General features: G+C 36.0%; 1 long non-coding RNA gene and 1 pseudogene across 1 annotated transcript; both read right to left on the bottom strand.

The window, feature by feature from the left end:
* Nucleotides 101-12,655, bottom strand: LOC109837830 (annotated as a pseudogene).
* Nucleotides 4,079-5,056, bottom strand: LOC109837831. The gene is made up of 2 exons (XR_002246468.1): nucleotides 4,396-5,056; nucleotides 4,079-4,167 (listed from the first exon to the last, which is right to left on the bottom strand). It is a non-coding gene; the product is annotated as an uncharacterized LOC109837831 (long non-coding RNA).

Here is an 18,587-nt window from a genome sequence, read left to right as displayed (position 1 = left end):
TTAATACAAGCATTATTAAGAAAAATCAGGGTCAATAACCAAGCACGTGTATCTGGCTGTGGAATTTCACACGCCTTGAGTCCCACAGAGCTTACGGAAAAAAAAAAAACCACTCAACTGCTAACATTGACATAATCATATAACTGAGACTGGTGAGTAATCCATGCTACTGTCAGTATTAGGTCCGCCAGTACTCCAGCTGTAAGCAGCCTCAACTTTAAAATAGGACAGGTAACAAGAGCAGCAGTTTTAGTAGTTCAAATACATCCCAATAAAAGTGTGATGTATAAATTTCTTCAATACATCTGAAACTCTCCAGTCATAAACATTCCTTATGAATTTAGCTCCTGTTGCTGACTGCATAAGCTATTTTCATCGGCCTCCCGTGTAGTTCCACCTGATTCTTCTTCACGGCTGCTTCCAATGATTCATCGTCTTCAAAGTCTATATGGCCAAAACCCCTAAATGCTTCTGTTCTCTTGTCGAAGGCGAATCTTATAGAAGCAATCTTGGATCCTTCAAAGAAGTCCATTATGTCGTCTTCAGTAACATCATATGGGAGATTGCCGATGTATGCCGAGAAGCACCCTTCAACCTTCTCGGGTTCACTCAGGAACTCGCTCTTCCTCTTACGTTGTGAATCTCCTCTGCATCTTTCAATCTTTACGAACCTATTTCCCCTGGAAACCAACAATAAACAAACAAACAAAAGAGGAAGAGAAAGATGAAATATCTGGATGCAGTGCATAAAATCTCACATTTTCGTTCCATCAAGACTAAGAGAACTTGCTGCAGCTTCTTCTGTCTAAGATAACATAATTACTGATCAGATACTTAAATATTTTGTATAATGGTCAGTTGCGAGAAATAAGTGGAGAATGGCAAGTTCCATAGGAATCCCAAGCATTAGCAAAGGTCTAAAATCAGCTATGATTTAAAACTTCGGATGTAGAGCTGAGCACAACATTAAACATTTCATTTAGATTAATTCAGGTTTCCATCAGCACATAAGGGTTAAATCTGGCTGTAAAAAAAAGTTAACAAGGTTAAGTTGATATCAGATCTCAAAATGTGGGCTCTTCTACAAAAACTGGTTGGTCACCAATAAGCATCTTATTGATTATTCAAGTTTTCAATCAACACGTGGGTTAAATCTGAAAGAAAAACAAATAACGCCATATATGAATCACAATTTCACATAGAATATGAAGAGACAGAGTCCGCATGAACTAGGAAGCCATTTGCATGCAAGGTACTAGTAGCCTCAGACCTTTACTTCAAGATTTATAGTGATTCAAATTATTCATCTGAGCCTATTTTGTTTGAGCTTCTGAAGGAATTTATAACACAAGTTTTAACTGCAATAAAAAAATTACTTCTCGCACTAGGAAAATATCTATATCTTACAGCAAGTGGCTTCAGCTTTGCTTCTATACCCAGACTCCTAACTTATTGTTGAACCCAAAGTTATCGTCTGGTACAGACACTAGCTTTCAAAAAGAGGAGCATACGCGGGCCTTATATACCAATTGGGCATAAGAAATAATGATACGTGTCTCACCAGAATAAAGATTGATACTGTCAGAACAAAAATTAATACTGTCAAAATTAACATATCAAATCTATAAGCTTCCTTAAATTAGTTCCTACAAAATAAAAATTCTTAGCCTAACTCCAAATTTACTATAGTTCATAGTACCAACTATCTTTTCCCTCGTCTTTCTTAGCTATTTTTACCTATGGTTTATGTTTGTTGAGTAACAACAGTTTCAGAGAAGCTTGACCTATGGTTTATGTTTGTTGAGTAACAACAGTTTGACCTATAGTATCCCCTCCTGCACTCGCTCTTCCCCTTCCTCAACCACTCCCTCGCTCCACATCTCTTCACCTGCTTGTTATTTGTGGGGAAGTAATCTATTGCACCCTGTTGCGGATATTGGATGTGACTACCCAAGGAAGACGAAGGCAAGATAGGCTAAGATTAATGCGGTTTAGTTGAGCTGTAGTTAAGTTTAACATTTTTTAAATGGGGGATTTATTTAAAAGAACTTATAGGTTTAGGGAACTTATTTAAAATATATGAGATTTGTGGGACTTATTTAAAATATATGAGATTTGTGGGACTTATCTAAAATTAATTTAGATTCGGAAGAATGATATTAGAAATAAATAAATAAATATGATTATCAAAATGAATTTTTAAATATGAAAAATAGGGGATCTATATAGAAAACACTTCTTAATGAAACAAAGAAGACATAGAACCATCCAAAAATAATAATGAAAGAAATTTTTTTAATGTTGGTCAACTCCAAATAATTATCATGCAAAGTTCTAAAATTTTCTCCCTCAAACATAGTCACTTTTTGTGTGTCCATGCCACCCATGAACCGAGGACATCCTAATCAAACTCTCCCACAAGCTACCACCTAGGAAAGGAAACAACAAATCACTTCTTCTTCTTCCAAAATTAATCCTACAATTATTTTTCCAAATTTTAATTCTTGTTCTAGAACAGTGTTTCTCACAACCGCCTCCTCAAAGACTAGCAATTAAGATATTTCCCCAATGCGAAAATTGTGCCCTAACCTTGATCGTGAAGACAGGTCCGCCACGGTGTCGAGGTTAAAAGTACCAATTACCAAACAAGATACTGGCAAGCATTGGCAACACTGCATTGGCGAAGTGGAAGAACATGCAAGCGTGGTTCAGAATATAGGCCTTCGACAAAGCAACTGAAGGACCGTCGCCTGTCAGTACAAACACCAAGTTGCAGCTACTTCTTACTTTTGTTAGCTTGCCGCTCATTCCGTGCCCAGTGCCTTTTGATCAGGCTTTTAGCAAGTCAATCCACGATTGCTTTGTTGTAAGTTTTGAATTTATTTTCATTCAAAGAGATATTCTTCCAAATCTGTTAAATTCACTATTCATATAGCTCATTATTGTAGATAGACATCCTGGATTAAATTTTTCTGACTCTTTTATGCTCAGATATTCTCACTATTTTCACTAGAGGCAATGCTTGTCAAAATTTCACCAGGGTAAAGGAGTAATAAATTAAACCTGAGTCTATATGCAACAATGAAACTATAAGGACAATAAACATTGATACTAAAAATGGTTCAAATGTAATCAATCCTAACAGTTATGATGATAACTTGATATCGCAATTTGCCATGTCAAAGAGAATATTTGTCAAAACAACATGATTTAACTATTCATGTATTTACATTGTTTTAGATAGACCACCTAAGTTAATTATTGACTCTTTTTATCCTTAGATGGGCTCACAAATTTCACACATAGGCAATATCTGTCAAAATTTAACAAGGGTGAAAGAGTCTATATATATACGTACATATGTACGTATGCATGTATAACCAAGGGGTCTACCTGCAACAATGAAACTAGAAGGATTATATATGCAAAATTAACAACGGTTATTATGATGATCTTGAAACAAGCTTCTACGGCCAAATACATCCTCTAACAATACATCGTAGCAACAGGAGGGCATTCTGCTCTACAAAATCTAAGAAGCATGCACGCAATAGGGAAGGTGAAGATGAGCATGTCAGAGATCCACATGGGCAACTAGAGCGAGGCGACCAACGAGGATTTGTGTTGTGGCAGAAGACTCCCGATCTCTTTTACTGCGAGCTTATAATGGTTGGATGCAAGATGAGTACAGAAAAGTGATGGTAAGGTGGCATGGAAACAGTCTAAGTAGTCGCATGTGATGCTTATTGAAGGTAAAAACTTCATTCGACTTCAATTAATCTATGAAGGTAGCGTTTATTTTAGGGGTGGCAATCTATGACCCAACCCACCAACCCGACCCGACCCGTTTATAATGGGTATGGGTTGAATTACATGGGTCGGGTCATAAACGGGTCAACCCAAATTTACCCATTTATTAAATGGGTAAATTCGGGTTGACCTGCCTGACCCGTATAACACATACCCACCCGAATAACCATAGATTCAGGCACAGAGGACCCAAGGCTTATCGTCACCACCCCTTGTTTCACTGACAAGAAATGGCTCACCAGCGACGACCCAACCGCCGTTCTCGCCGCCGCCCTCCGCCGTCGATCGCAGCCCCTCAGGGCTCTTCGCTACCGTCCGATCAAACACCGCCAGCATTTTGAGCCCTGATCTCGTCACCTCCTGTGACCCGTATAACACATACCCACCCGAATAACCATAGATTCAGGCACAGAGGACCCAAGGCTTATCGTCATCACCCCTTGTTTCACCGACAAGAAATGGCTCACCAGCGACGACCCAACCGCCGTTCTCGCCGCCGCCCTCCGCCGTCGATCGCAGCCCCTCAGGGCTCTTCGCTACCGTCCGATCAAACACCGCCAGCATTTTGAGCCCTGATCTCGTCACCTCCTGCAGACAACTATAGATCTTAATCTCTGCTCTCTTCTCTAACTTTCGATGATTTTCTTAATTTTTTCCTGTTCCTCTGACAGCGGGCGGGGATAATTTGCAGCATGAGTGAGGGACTAGATCTACTTACGTAAATACCCTTGGTTTTGGAACTATTTTACTGTCTATAAGTGGGGAATTAGGGGGATTGAGAGGGTAAATTTGGAAGATTTGTGTCTTAATTGATAATTTTAGAGTAAGATAATAAATCAGTGGATTAAATTTGTGGTAATAAATCAGACTGACCCAATCGCTCCCTGCTCGTAGGTCCCACATGTCTAAGTCTTGGGTCAAATGGCGACTTGGTTTTTTTTGTTTACAATTTTGGAAAGTACAAGTGCACGTCAGCAATCTTATCCAGAATTTGATAAAAAAGTTGACAATGTACCGTCCAAATTACGATAGCTGTGGAGACAGAATACCAAACATATATGTTTTTGACGTGGCAGTGATCGAGTGGTTCTTTGTATGGGCCTTGGACTAATCGGAGCCTTACACGTTAAGGTTTTGCGATCGCTGATTCGAGACGCTACCAAAAAATTCTAGAGGTGTGGTCAATTTTCGAGAATGGTTTTGAATGTCTGTGGGTGGCAAACGGGATCTTTGGGTTATTCGGGTCGGGTCGGGTAACCCGTTTAATAAATGGGTAGGATCATATTGACCCATTTATTCACTTATATGGGTTGGGTCAACTATAACCCGACCCGACCCGACCCGACCCGACCCGTTTGCCACCCCTAGTTTATTTGCTTGCAACAGATATCTTATAATTGTCCTCACATGCAATTGACACTTGTATGTAACTAACATACCACAACGTTATTGCACGCAACTATAGTTATAACCAAGAACATTATAAAGATCCTTTCAAGTATAATTCAATTAATTAAATGTAGTGTTTGTTAATCTCAATCTATTTATATCCATGATGAATAGAGTTAGATATTTTCTAAGAACATTTTCAAGTAATTCTTGCAGAACTTTAAAAACTAACGTAGTTTAGTTGTTAGGAACAGGGGTGTATACATAGTGGTAAAAAGCCGCTTTTTATCGCTTGTTACTCCTCGTTAACAGTGGTTCTAGAATATGTTTTATTTTCTAATTAACCCAATCTGCATCAAACCTAACTCGATTAAAATATTAAACCCCAAACCCTATCGTTTCTCTCCCTCCGTCTCTCGATCTATTCGACTCAAAAAATCCTGAAAGCCCAAAATTCGATCTTTGCTCTTCCTTGCCACCTCTCGTCTCCTCTCTCCCCTCCTGCCACCTACCACTGCCTCCAACCGCCACCTCCTCTCTTCTCTCATGTCCTCTCTCCTCAGCAACTCCTTCAGCACAATAGTCATTGACGACGACTCGACTCCCTCAGCCCTCTATGGCTTTAACCCTCAACATCGCGTGGAGTTGAAGGTAAAAAATCACATCTTTGTTCATTTATTTACTTAATTTTTAGTTATTAATTTACAATTCTGTAAAATCTGTTTTTGATGGTTTTAGATGCATCTGTTGTAGATCCCTATAAAAATTGTAAAATTTATGAGATGAGAGTCCTTTGTGTATTCTGAATAAACTTGAAGCTTGTTCTGTTGAAATATATTGTTCAAGTCTCCTAATTTAGTTATTCATTTAAATTTAAATCATGCTCAAAATCTGAAATTATTACATTGATGGGTGCCAAATCCTTTAATTTCTGTACAATATTTTTCATTATGTACAGTACTATGTTAATATTATTATTATGTTAATATTATGTGATTGTAACATGTCTATTCCATGCTTAGGATCTCTATAAATCATCAAATATGCATTTGTAGATTTTTTAGTTTTTTTCTTAAAAAATTTTGTTAATATATATTTAAACTGAGCTGCTTTTCGACTTTGCATTTTTTTGTCTTTTTTGTCACTATAGCTCCAAATAGTCTTAGCGGTGCCTCACCACTACACAACACTATTTGATTTCCATAATCGTGGGTGTATATGCCAATAATATATAAAGCACGATGATGTAGTATAGGTTAGTACAAAGGAACCATCTGCAATAAACCCTTAATTTAATTTAATTTGAGTAAAAAAGACTATTTAAAATAATATTCAGAAATTCATGATAGTTTACTTGATAAGCATAGGTTAATAGCACAACTATAGATTACGCTTTGAAACATGTTCTCTCTATAGTTTGATTTTAAATGATGGACCCTCTGAGATTGAAAGTTCTTAGAGATTTATGGCAGATAGGCCCTTGTACTATTATCTCCAAACCTCCCTTTCTCACTGTCTACTCAATCAGCTAAAATTAAACACTGAGGGGAATATTTGTCAAAACCAAACTACAAGGACAATATGCTACAAATTCATACACTATGTCATATCACATGCTCACGAGCCCGTTTGCGCAATGTAAATGATGAACCCACTGAGTGAAGCACATGATTTTGCTCAATCCACTACCGAAATTAACAAGTAAATATTACACTTTGCTCCTTTGATTTACATTATAAATCATTCAATCATTCAATCAATATTCAATATAGGACTAACTCTTGGGGTATCACAATCACCCCACCTTAATTACGCTACATCCTCATCCCGACATGGCAATCGGGTCATCTCAATATCACCACCAAATGGTGTAGACTCTAGAGGTGGCTCCTACTATACTTATGTAGTGTAGCACTTAGCTTTACATTTCCGGTTGGCTAACCGCTCTAATAACATTTATCATGCCCTGAGCCCGTAAGCCCGTTAATGCGATGTAAATTGTGGGACCCACTGAGTGTAATACATAGTTTAGCTCAATCCACTGTCAAAATTGACTCGTCAATGTTGCACTTGACTCCTAAGACTTACATTATAAACCGTTCAATCACTCAATCAATATCCAATGTGGACTAAATCTTAGCGTATCACATACTAATGATGTCTATTAAGCCAAAAAAATTGTAGACCATAGTGCCCAAGAATTTTACTTAATCCTTAAGCACAAAACATGCTCTGATGTATAGCCTACCCTTAGGGTTTGGAACCCAGGACAACGACTAGCCTCTTCTCACAAGCAGCCTGCATAGGTGAAAAGATAATCAACGACGAAGAATGCTTCATCCTTAAACACAAAGCCAAATTCGAAGCCTTAAAAGCCCAAAGCGCCTCAAATTTCAATTTAATCCCCCACACAATGTGAGGGTACTTCAGCCAAGGCACCAGTCTCATCATCAAGCTTGAAGATAACCATCCCTTTCGAAATAAGGTGGGACAAAGAGGAGAGAGCATTTTTTGGGGAGACAAGCATGAAGTTTATGATCAAACATTATGTGTAATAATTGGACTAATGTTGCTCATGGTGAAGAGACTGCGGTTACTTTGTTTAGGTACGGAAAGGAGTCTATTAATTATAAGATGAAGTTGGAGGAGTCATTATTATTGAGGAAGCTAATTTTAATTTGTGGGAGTTGATTACGAATTGTTTCTTGCCTCCTTCCAACTTGAAGGAGGATACTTGAGCATTAACAATGGTGATGATATATACGTTTTTTAGTAGAGATGTATTTTTAAAATATTTTCTTTGATTTGTTTTTCAATATCTGTATTCCTTTATTTGTATTCTTCATTGGTTAATTTGTTGTGTAAGTATTAAATAATTGAGATGTATGTATTTTTGAGGAAACAATTAATCATAGGAGAAATGATATTTGTCCAGCTACTTATTAATCTAGAGGGGAATTTGCTTAGGGTGTCTAGTTGATAAGAACAAGAGCTGCAAGTAAAATTTTATTTTCCAGTGGTTGGTCAACCACCTAATTGGAGATAATCATTGACTTTTCATTTTGTAAAAATGGTGCACCATTTACTGTAGCCAACTAATAAAATGTCATTGAATTCCTACTCATAAAATGTAGATCACACTATAGCTAGGTTGCATGAGTACGGGTATGAGGACATGGCAAATTTGTAAAATGTAGAGTATGGGAACATGGCTATATAAGCATGTTATGTATATTCATATGTATTAAAATTAATAATTTACATAATATAAATATTATATTTTCATTTATAAGATAAATATATAAGGAATAGATGCAAAGTGTAGAATATATATCCAAGAATTGTATGAGTGTATTATATTAAAACACCATGTATTATATAATTGAGTATGAGCCAGAATAAACATATGCATATATTCAAGTAAGTGTCCAAGAGGTTTGGATATGATACAAGTCAAGTACAAGTACGACTTCCTAATAGAAGTACCCAGGTAACATAGCTCTATAGTTATAAATAACAAAGCAATGAATTTGCAATACAATACATTTCCCACAACATCAAATGCAAATTTCCAACATTTACAACTAACCAAGTCATAGACTTAGATTTAGAAATACATTTTTTATAATAAAATACAAATATCTACACAAAAGGTTGAGGTCAATTTTCAAAAACATATGTTGCATTTTCTGCATACAACATTTGTTGCATTTACACTTGGAAGCATAGCGAACAACCACTTATAAGATCCATAGGTGTTAAAGCATGAAAAAATTTTGGATTTATGATAGAGTACCTCATCTTAGATTTTTACAGAATAAATTAAATTTTTACAATCAAATAAATAAAATGAATAGTATACTAATAATTTTTATCGAAACTAGGTGGGACGCACATGCATGGAGAGCAGTCAAATACTTTGATTCTTTATTTTGGGTTTGTCTTTACTATAACTCGTTTGTGAAACATTACCATATAGTATATTGCACTAAATGAGAATAGTTTTTCTAAACCTCTTCTAATGGTTTGTTTGGATGGATAGTAGAGAAGAGAAGGGGAAAGAAAATTTTAATTTACCTTTGTTTGAGAGTTCTATTTAGAAGAGCAGAGTATGGAAATGAGGGGGAAATTTGAACTAAAATCTTACCCCTTAAATTGGGGGTAAAGATGGGAAACGGAATGAAGGAAAATTTTTCCCTTCCTTCCCTTCCCGTAGTCATCTCCCAAACAAACCATTAATGATGATAAGAAAGATTTTGTCCCATATAAGATTTCATAGGCAAAATACATTATACAATCAGTTTAAGAATATTAAAATTATTTACGAAGATATTACTAATTACTAATGAACCTAACTTTTCAAATATTACAATTTCTAATGTTTTCTATTTGCTTGTTCCTACTTATCACTTTCAAGATCATCATTTGAGAATTACATGATTGCTATATGGAATTCAAAGAGTTGCACATACACATATTTAACACATCTGTCATCATTAGGCCGTAAAAAAAAATTCCGTATGAAAGTGACACGATGGTTATGTTGTACAAGTCTGCTATTGACCAGTACTATATTTTCTTTTAAATATTAAAATGTCAAGTTAAATTAAGTTAATGTTCATGATTATGATTCATTTATATTCAATGTTTGAAAAATTAAGAAAAACTTGGAAAATTATTAACTTACATGAGAATGTTGAGATGGAACAAGGAAAACACAATAAAGATATCACCTTCAAGATCGTTATTTGAAAATTACATGATTGCTATATGGAATTCAAAGAGTTGCACATACATATATTTAACACATCTTTCATTGTTAGGCAATAAAAAAATTTCCGTATAAAATTGACACGATGGTTATGTTGAACAAATCTACTATTGTCCAATACTATATTTTTTTTTAATATTAAAATGTCGAGTTAAATTACGTTAATGTCCATGACTATGATTCATTCATATTCAATGTTTGAAAAATTAAGAAAACCTAAGAAAATCATTAACTGACATGAGAATGTTGAGATGGAACAAGGAAAACACAATAAAGATACACTAATTGATGAATACATAAGAATGCCTTTAGTGGAGCACAAGATAAGTAAGACTCATTTAGATGTTTTATGCAATATGAAAACACGAGGGGAGAGAAGTGGGTGGTTAGCATTTAGGTGAACAAGGTAAATTAACTATTGTAGCAAAAGTTTTGAGATTAATACTTTTGGATATAACAAATTTGTTATGAATTCATTATCTTTTATACAAATTCACTAAAACTATGACTCAATTAAAGTTTTGAGATTAAGACTTTAGGATATAATAAATTTGTTACCAATTCCTTATGTTTTATATAAATTCGCAAAAAATTATGATCTAATTTTTAAAAGTTTGGTTAATTAGGATAGGATAACAATATAGTATCTAAATAGATACAAGTAATACTGAACATAGAAAGATTTACCCAAACACATACTTTTAAAAGGTGTGTGTCCCTGTATCCTACATTTTACAAACTTGTCATGTCCCATGTCCGCAACCGAACACATGCAACTTAGGATTCCATCAATAAAAAACAAGGCATCCCAAAAGGATTTGCGCTAATGATTGATCTACTACTAGGGATGTCACATGTCCTAGAGATTAGTTGGATGCTCAAAAATATCTAGACATCCTTGTTAGCCGGCCCAATTAGAAAAAATGAATCTCCTGGATGAAATATGCACGGGTGAAGACTCCAAAACTAAATACACATGCTAGAAGGATCTATGGTAGAACAATTCCTATGAATCTTAGGAACTAATCAAAGCACTAATATTGAGGAAAACCTGTGAAAAGATAGGCATATTTAAGTAGGAGTAATTTAGAATAAATGACATCCTAGGAAATTATTATCTTAGGGCATGAAAATAATATTTAAACACAATTCTCAATTTGAAGGTTCAAATATGGAAGCCTTCAACTTGAGAGTAAAGTGATTCCCCAATTATGTAATTATACTTCCACGTTTTGAATCATATTGGGGATCGTTGGTTTTATGTACATACATTTGTTAACTTTTAGTGATTTGCATTATCATGTTCGATACTCACCTAGATGGACAACCAGTCAAACTCGATTCCCTTAGCAGTGGCATTGTGAAAATGGAAAGAGGAGCTCCTACCTAGTGGCAAAAGTACTAAAGCCCTTTTAGTAATTTGGACTATCATGTCGATCAGTTAATATACTACGACTTTCATGTGCCGAAAATTAGTCTTGCATAAGACAGAGGAGATTAACAAAACCTAATAGGGAAAATGTGATAGCATGGTTTAGGCAAGCTAGAAAATGGAACTTAAAGACACATACAAAGTTACTGGAAAAGTCAGTCCAGTTTGCAAGATGTGGTAAAAGAGGTTCAGGCATAATGCTTGTATATTGTGCACAACGAATTCTCAACAGTCATGTATCTTATTTTCTTTAATGATTCAGTAACAAGCATGCATTCTCAAAGTAAGAAACCACCAATTACATTCCGCATGCAAGTCACTAATTAAGGCTACTCTACAATACGCACAATTGATCACTTGGCTATGAGACCACTGACCACTAAGAGTAATACCCAACCTTTTACTCTCACAGAATTTCACTACATCATCGTTTGAAGAAACTTATCAAGGCAACTTCCTAAGCCGTCAATTAAATTAATTCATCTCTTACTTTTATCCACTTTTTTGGTTTGCAAACCTAACCGTCTCAAATCAAAATAACTAACAAATCTATCCTAAATGACCTGAAGCAGGACAAAGATAGGTTACTTCTGTCTTCATCATTTCAATAATCCATTCAAGTGGGTCTACTGTGGTACCATATTTTACAACAAATACTTCCTTACTCTGTGCAACCAATTCTCTTCAAGTGGCTGGACCTGATATATTTCATCTTGAGCAAGTTTATGTTGAGCACCCTGGCAAGTGACTCTGATATATTTGACCTGACCGACTCCTTAAAATATTCAATCTTTTCAACAAATTAAAACAAAAGGGCAAGTTTTGGCTTACCTCAAACGTGACAAAAGCGAGACCACGGAAATTTCCAGTATCGGGAAACCTCGAGAGCTGGAGCTGATGAACTTTGCCAATATCTCTGAAAAGGTCCCGGATTTCTTCCTCCGTCGTCGAATACGGCATCCCGCTGACCACCACCTTGCCGGGCTCGTAGCCGATAAGATCGCTTCTCTTCATCTTCTGCTTCTAATGTTTCTTCCTCTGCCCCGGCAATGGCGTCGTCAGAGAGTACGGGCTGGCCCCACTTGTCCTTCCTCGCTTTTCTCTTGCTCTTTCTTTTGTCGTTCCTTGCTGCCGCGTCGGTCGCCATTTTTATTTTTATTTTTATTTTTTCGGTTTTGATTCCGCTGAGCCGCGACTTTTTTCGATGCGAAGGGGAAGCTGCGAAGGGGAAGCAGATGGAGAGGTTTCGGAATTTGGGGGAGAGGGTTTATATCGGGGATCAGATCTGCACCGTCGGATCCGTCTGCTTGATTTCCATCGGGTTATTTCATGATTACTACTAATCAACTCTTTCATATTTTGATATTAGCACCCCAAGAATATTAATATTGCTATTGGCCCCCGGCATATTCCACGTACGGAATAAGTCGCCCTACTTACGTTAACAGTTGTGCCCCCTTCATTGTGAGTTCTAACTCATCACCAACGTAACTTGCACATGTGTTCACGCTCAAACTCGTTTTAATTAAAAGTCCTCCTTTTGAAACTCATCTTCTCCATTGAGCCTGCGAAAACTAGAGGGCAAGTGTTCAAAATTGGTGAGAATTTGTAATGTGAGTATTTAGTCAAGGAGTTTGAACTTTTATTTGGTGTGAGAAAGTATGTTTTCGCTTGTTTGGTACGCAAGAATCAAGTCGAAGATAATTGATTGAAGGAATGAAATTGACTGCATGTGGAAATAGAATGATCATTTTTGTTTTCAGATTTTGGTACGATTAAAAAATGAAGCGCAAATGAAAATCTTTTCAATTGAGTAATTAATGAGGAATCATGCCATATTTTGAATTTATATAATTTTTTTGATTTTCGCTTAACTTGGAATCCTCATTCCCTAACGTTTTTGTTTGGTATGTGAGAATGAAATCTAAATTCTCAGTTCTCACTCATTCATACCAAACACAAATTTTTTTTAAGGCTAGAAATCTCGTTCACACTTCTCATTATTTCCTACTTTACGTAGGAATGGTAATGGTTATTCCCAATATAACCCAATAAGATGGTAATGAATGGAAATTCTCGCCTAAATAAGAATAAAAGTTAAAATAAAATCTAAATATATTATGATTAATTATTAACTACCCAAATAAATAAAAAGGATTATCATTCCCACTTTATTCTCTATCACAATCAAACGTGAAAATAGAGATGAGCATTTTATTCCTTCATTTATTTCATTTCATTCCTCACTTCATTCCGCTCTCATTGGACTCGGTTCATGCGTACCAAACAAGACGCAACATCTTATAGGAATTGCTTATATCTATAAAATGTAAGAATGAATGAGAAGTAGGAATAAAATTTCTAGCTTTCAAAAAAGATGTGTTAATGTGATGTGAGAATAAACATTCTATTCTCACGCATTCAAGCGTACCAAAGAATATGTTTGTATTTGATTTTGGGAGAACAGAGAGGGCAAACAAAACCCTTTCTATCATGCTCCGTGTCTCAGAAGCGGCTGTCAGGCATGTGACTAGGCAGCATATTCAATCGAGTCAAACACCACCATAAAAGTATATACTTAAGCCTATAACAATAGTCGGTACATACATCTCATTCACCATACATAAATAGAATCACAAAATCACACATAAATATCAAATACAAGGAATTGATATACAACATGAGCAATTATTCAATACTAATACATAATGAAACATGATACTTAACAAATATTAATAAGTCTCATAGATAACAAAGCACATAAAAGATACCATGAATCCCATCTCAATGTCATATAACTAGGATACATAAAAACAGGCCACATGGTCTCATAAGGATGAAATAACTACTATAACTATTAAATACATCAGAGCCACTATATAGCAGCGGAGAATATAAACAACAAGTTGTGGTAAAAAGGCTGAAACATAACTAAATAAATGGATAGACAAGTTGGTCGATAGAAACTCCATCTACGGAAGATCATTAGATTCTGATGTGCCTAAAAGAAGGGGTGAAAGGTCAGAGTTCGCCACTAATGTGCAAACCATGACTGTTAGAAAGCTGGCAACAAGTGTAAAATGAAGGATGGGTTGTGTACATGTAACTTGCATTATAAATGCATGACTGATTTAAGCATAAGAAAGGCTATATAACTGTTCGCTTTGCTTGCTTTCATGAAAAGAACATGCATCTCACGAATCCATAACATAAAATAGACAAAAGTAGATAATTGAAACAACATCAATACAGAGATAATAACGACAGTGCACTACTTTTGCAATGTGATCTACAGATAGTGTATGTGTCTAACTAATCAATTTTTACTTGATCTTGCTTAGGGAAATCTCTCGTGGGATAATGTGTGCTTGGTGTACCTGCTAGGAACATTACCTGGATTCTTACTTTATTTAGTTTATGTGCACATGCTCATTTAGCACTAGCGCTCAAATACAACACTAGGTGACACGTTATCTATGAGATGTCCAAATCCTTCTCATTAATTAACCTATATGAACATTCTCATTACTTGGTTATACATGTGTTAATGTCTGAGCTCACAACAATAGGATTAGTGACTAATCCCAAACAACAGCGAGGCTTAAGGTCGACAACGAAGATGTTAGGTGGTCCCTTCGTCCCCTTTGGTGGCTGATTCCTTATTAGGACAAGAGTTATGCAAAACCACAATGCGTTAGAGGACCGGAGTTAGGTTCTCCTTTCCTCCAACAATCAAGTTAGTATTAAGCTTGAGTGGAGAAGAATTAGACTAATAAACAGAATAAGTTCTAAGTTTAAGTGTACAGTAATCACCTTTCTTAGCAAGAGATTGCTTATTTTGGTCAGTAGGCAATGAGGATATTTATACTCGGTTGAGAGGGGTGAATATGTAACTTTTAAGTCAAGCCCAGGAAGGCAGCTGAGTCGACAAATGCTTTACAGGTGTCAGCTACAAATGAGATAAGTCATCTATGAGTTTGATGTGATGACGACCAAGGAGGCATATTGCTGATGAAAGGCGATGAGTCATGGATGAAAGCACCCTATTTCCACTAGGAAGGAACCCTAGAGGGGGTGAATAGGGTTTATGCTAATCTAATCCGATTTAATACTGATTAAAACTAATTGATAAGTTATCCTAGCAAATAAGATATGCAATGAGTTATTAGCAAGGATAAGGAATATAAACAAGGGTAAAACAAGATAAACAAAAGATACAATTGTGATAGGGCAATGTAAACAGTGCAAACACACAATATGATCACGGAGTTCGGACCTTCTGTCCTACGTCTCCACTCCCCACTTCCCACTCTCGAGAGAAATCCACTATCACACCGGGTTTTCAACAATGACCCAAAAATGTTTACACCACACAATATCGGTTTTCAACGCTCACCGATCAACGTTCACAATCTCACAATATAAGTTTTCAACGCTCACCGATCAACGTTCACAATCTCACAATATAACTACACTAACTACCACCTCAAGTGTTGGTCTCTAGCCCGTGTCTCCCTCAAGTATTAGGAATTACAACCTCTCTCTAGGTATAACCACCTACCCCACTCCTCTTAAGGCGACCCTGTCTCTCACCACACACTCCTCTTGGTGTACTAGTGTAATACAAAGTGAATCCTCACAATTACACTCGCTAACAATAAATGATTATTCTCTAAACAATGTGATAACTTAATTAAGCACAACTCAATGTTACAATCTCTCACAACCCCAATTATACTATGTATGAAAATACAAAAGGCTCAAGTGGGTGTGTGTAACAATGAGATTCAATAAATCAATATCAAACTAAACTCAAAATAAACTCTAGCTTAGAAAAATAATAATCAAACAATTATATATAAATGCAAAGCTAGATTGAGTTTAGAAAACTTCTCTATAGATAACAAGAGAGAGGGAGAAGAGTGAATGCTCAAACACCAAAGGATGATCTACACTTTCTCTTGTGAAATTCTCTTCACAAACCAAAACTAGAAAAATACTTAAAAGCTTTTTAAACAAACTTAAACTAAACTTTAAACCCTTGTTAAACTTTCTTAAAACATTCTCTTGTGTAATTAGAACTGGGGATATGTGGGGATATTTATAGGAACCCCAAAGCCAAGAGAAAACAAGGCAAAAAGATCAAAAACTTAAATCTGTAAAAGGCTAAAAAACTAGCCGTTACAGCATCAGTCAACTGACGGCTTTCATCAGTCGACCAGGAAAAAAATTTAGCCGTTACAGCATCAGTCAACTGACGGCTTTCATCAGTCGACTGATGAGCTGACCATTAGAGGCGTTTTCCAGCTCATCAGTCGACTGACGGACCTTATCAGTCGATCAAAACAAAACAAATTTTTTTTTGAATTGCAGGCAATTTCTTCAGTCGACTGATTGGTCGACTGATTTCATCAGTCGACTGACCAGTCGACTGATAACAGATATACAGCCTGTTTAAAGTAGAAATCTGATTTTTAAACTACCTTAAAAAATATCAAATAAATTTATAAAAATATAAAACTTTGGGAAATGATTTTTGATAATACACATGTTACAAAAACTGGTTTTCAAAAAACACCTCCCAAATGAGAAATCTCTTCATTTTCAAAATAGTCTAAAACATGAAAATGAACAACAGTTGTTTTGTCATTTTGATTAAACCATGTTTTGAAACTTTATAAAGTGATTATATAGACTTAATGAAATATGTATATAATGATTGTTAAGTCTATAAACAAATAACTCAACATTTTCACAAAAATGCATGTTTTGCAAACTTTCAAAACAATAAACATGATTTCATTGAACTATATAAACTTGATATCGATGAAATCATATATGAGTATATAAACATGAAACAAGTATGTATTTTCCAATTATATTCATTTGTTTCATATTTAAACTTGAAACCTTATAAAACCAAAACATGTATATATAACTATATATATACAAAACTAAAAACGTGTATGTGTGTATATGATTAAGCTTAAAGTACCAATACACATAATATAAAAAACCTAAACTAAATATACTCAAGCTTGATCTTGATCTTCAATAAGCTCTTCTTGGTAAACTTGCGGATGAAGCTTGAACTTGGATCTTCAACTTGAATTGCATTGCTTCACTCTACTATTCCGCTAACTTCCATTGGATATGACCGTGAATGCGCAATTCCATCCATCCTCCAACATATTGTTTGCCTAGAATAAATAGAAAACACAAACACTAAACAAACAACATTAGTTATAAATTGTTTGTTAATCATCATCAAAACAAAAGGGCCTAACAATGGAGACTTTTGTGGCTATAGTAATGATGATGCTGACTAAGGTTGATAGGATGGTGGCCAGTTGTTGGCAAGGAGTTCGAGGACAAAACACCTCTGGACTTGGCTATGTGAGTGGGTTGACAAATGATGCCTCTCGCCTTGGCTACGAGAGGGCCGATAAGTACCACCTTTCTAGTCGTTAGAGTGAATGAGCGGGGCCGACTCAAATGGCGAGTTTGAGTGAGAATGTCTCTCGACTCGGCCCTTACTGTTAAGGGTTGAGAGATGACATAATGGACCCTTCCTGCCTAGGGTCAAGAGATGATAAGGTCCCTATAATCTGGGACATGTATCAACTCCATGGGGAGTATTAACACTCAGGTCATTTGATGACATGTCATTGGCCCCTTTCGCTTGAAGTCGGGTGGTCGAATCCGAGTGAAATTAAATTACCACTAGTCGGGTCTCGAGGCGCATTTATGAGGGGTTGCTGAGGGTTGTTTCTGATATGATGCTTCTAACGTCAGAGAAGATCTTGATTTGCCACCACATAAGTTCTCAAGATAGGATTATGAGCCAATCAAGGCAAATGATGTTTTGATTCTAGAGTGGTTGCCTCGTATTCTGGAAATGATCTCGGTCGTCTGTCAAAGACCGGGTTGGCTATTGCTATCTCGCCACCCATCGACTCCTTTGCCTATAAGTATGGTTGCACTGAGATGGGGGGATTCTGTTATTTCAAATAAAAACTCATCTTCTTTCTTACTCCATGAGAGATTTTTGGTGATCCTTGCATTCTTCTCTGGTGATCTCTAGACAAATGACATCTTCATCTTCAGTAGCTTGGAACAAGACTCAGATCAAGCATCTTTGGAAGTTCCACTCAAAGTGTTATTATTGTTGATGGAAACACTTTA

This window comes from Asparagus officinalis, chromosome 4 (assembly GCF_001876935.1).
Source record: "Asparagus officinalis chromosome 4, Aspof.V1, whole genome shotgun sequence".
NCBI lineage: Eukaryota > Viridiplantae > Streptophyta > Magnoliopsida > Asparagales > Asparagaceae > Asparagus > Asparagus officinalis.
The sequence above is the reverse complement of the archived record's forward strand: the minus strand, read 5'-3'. Positions and strand labels throughout refer to the sequence as shown.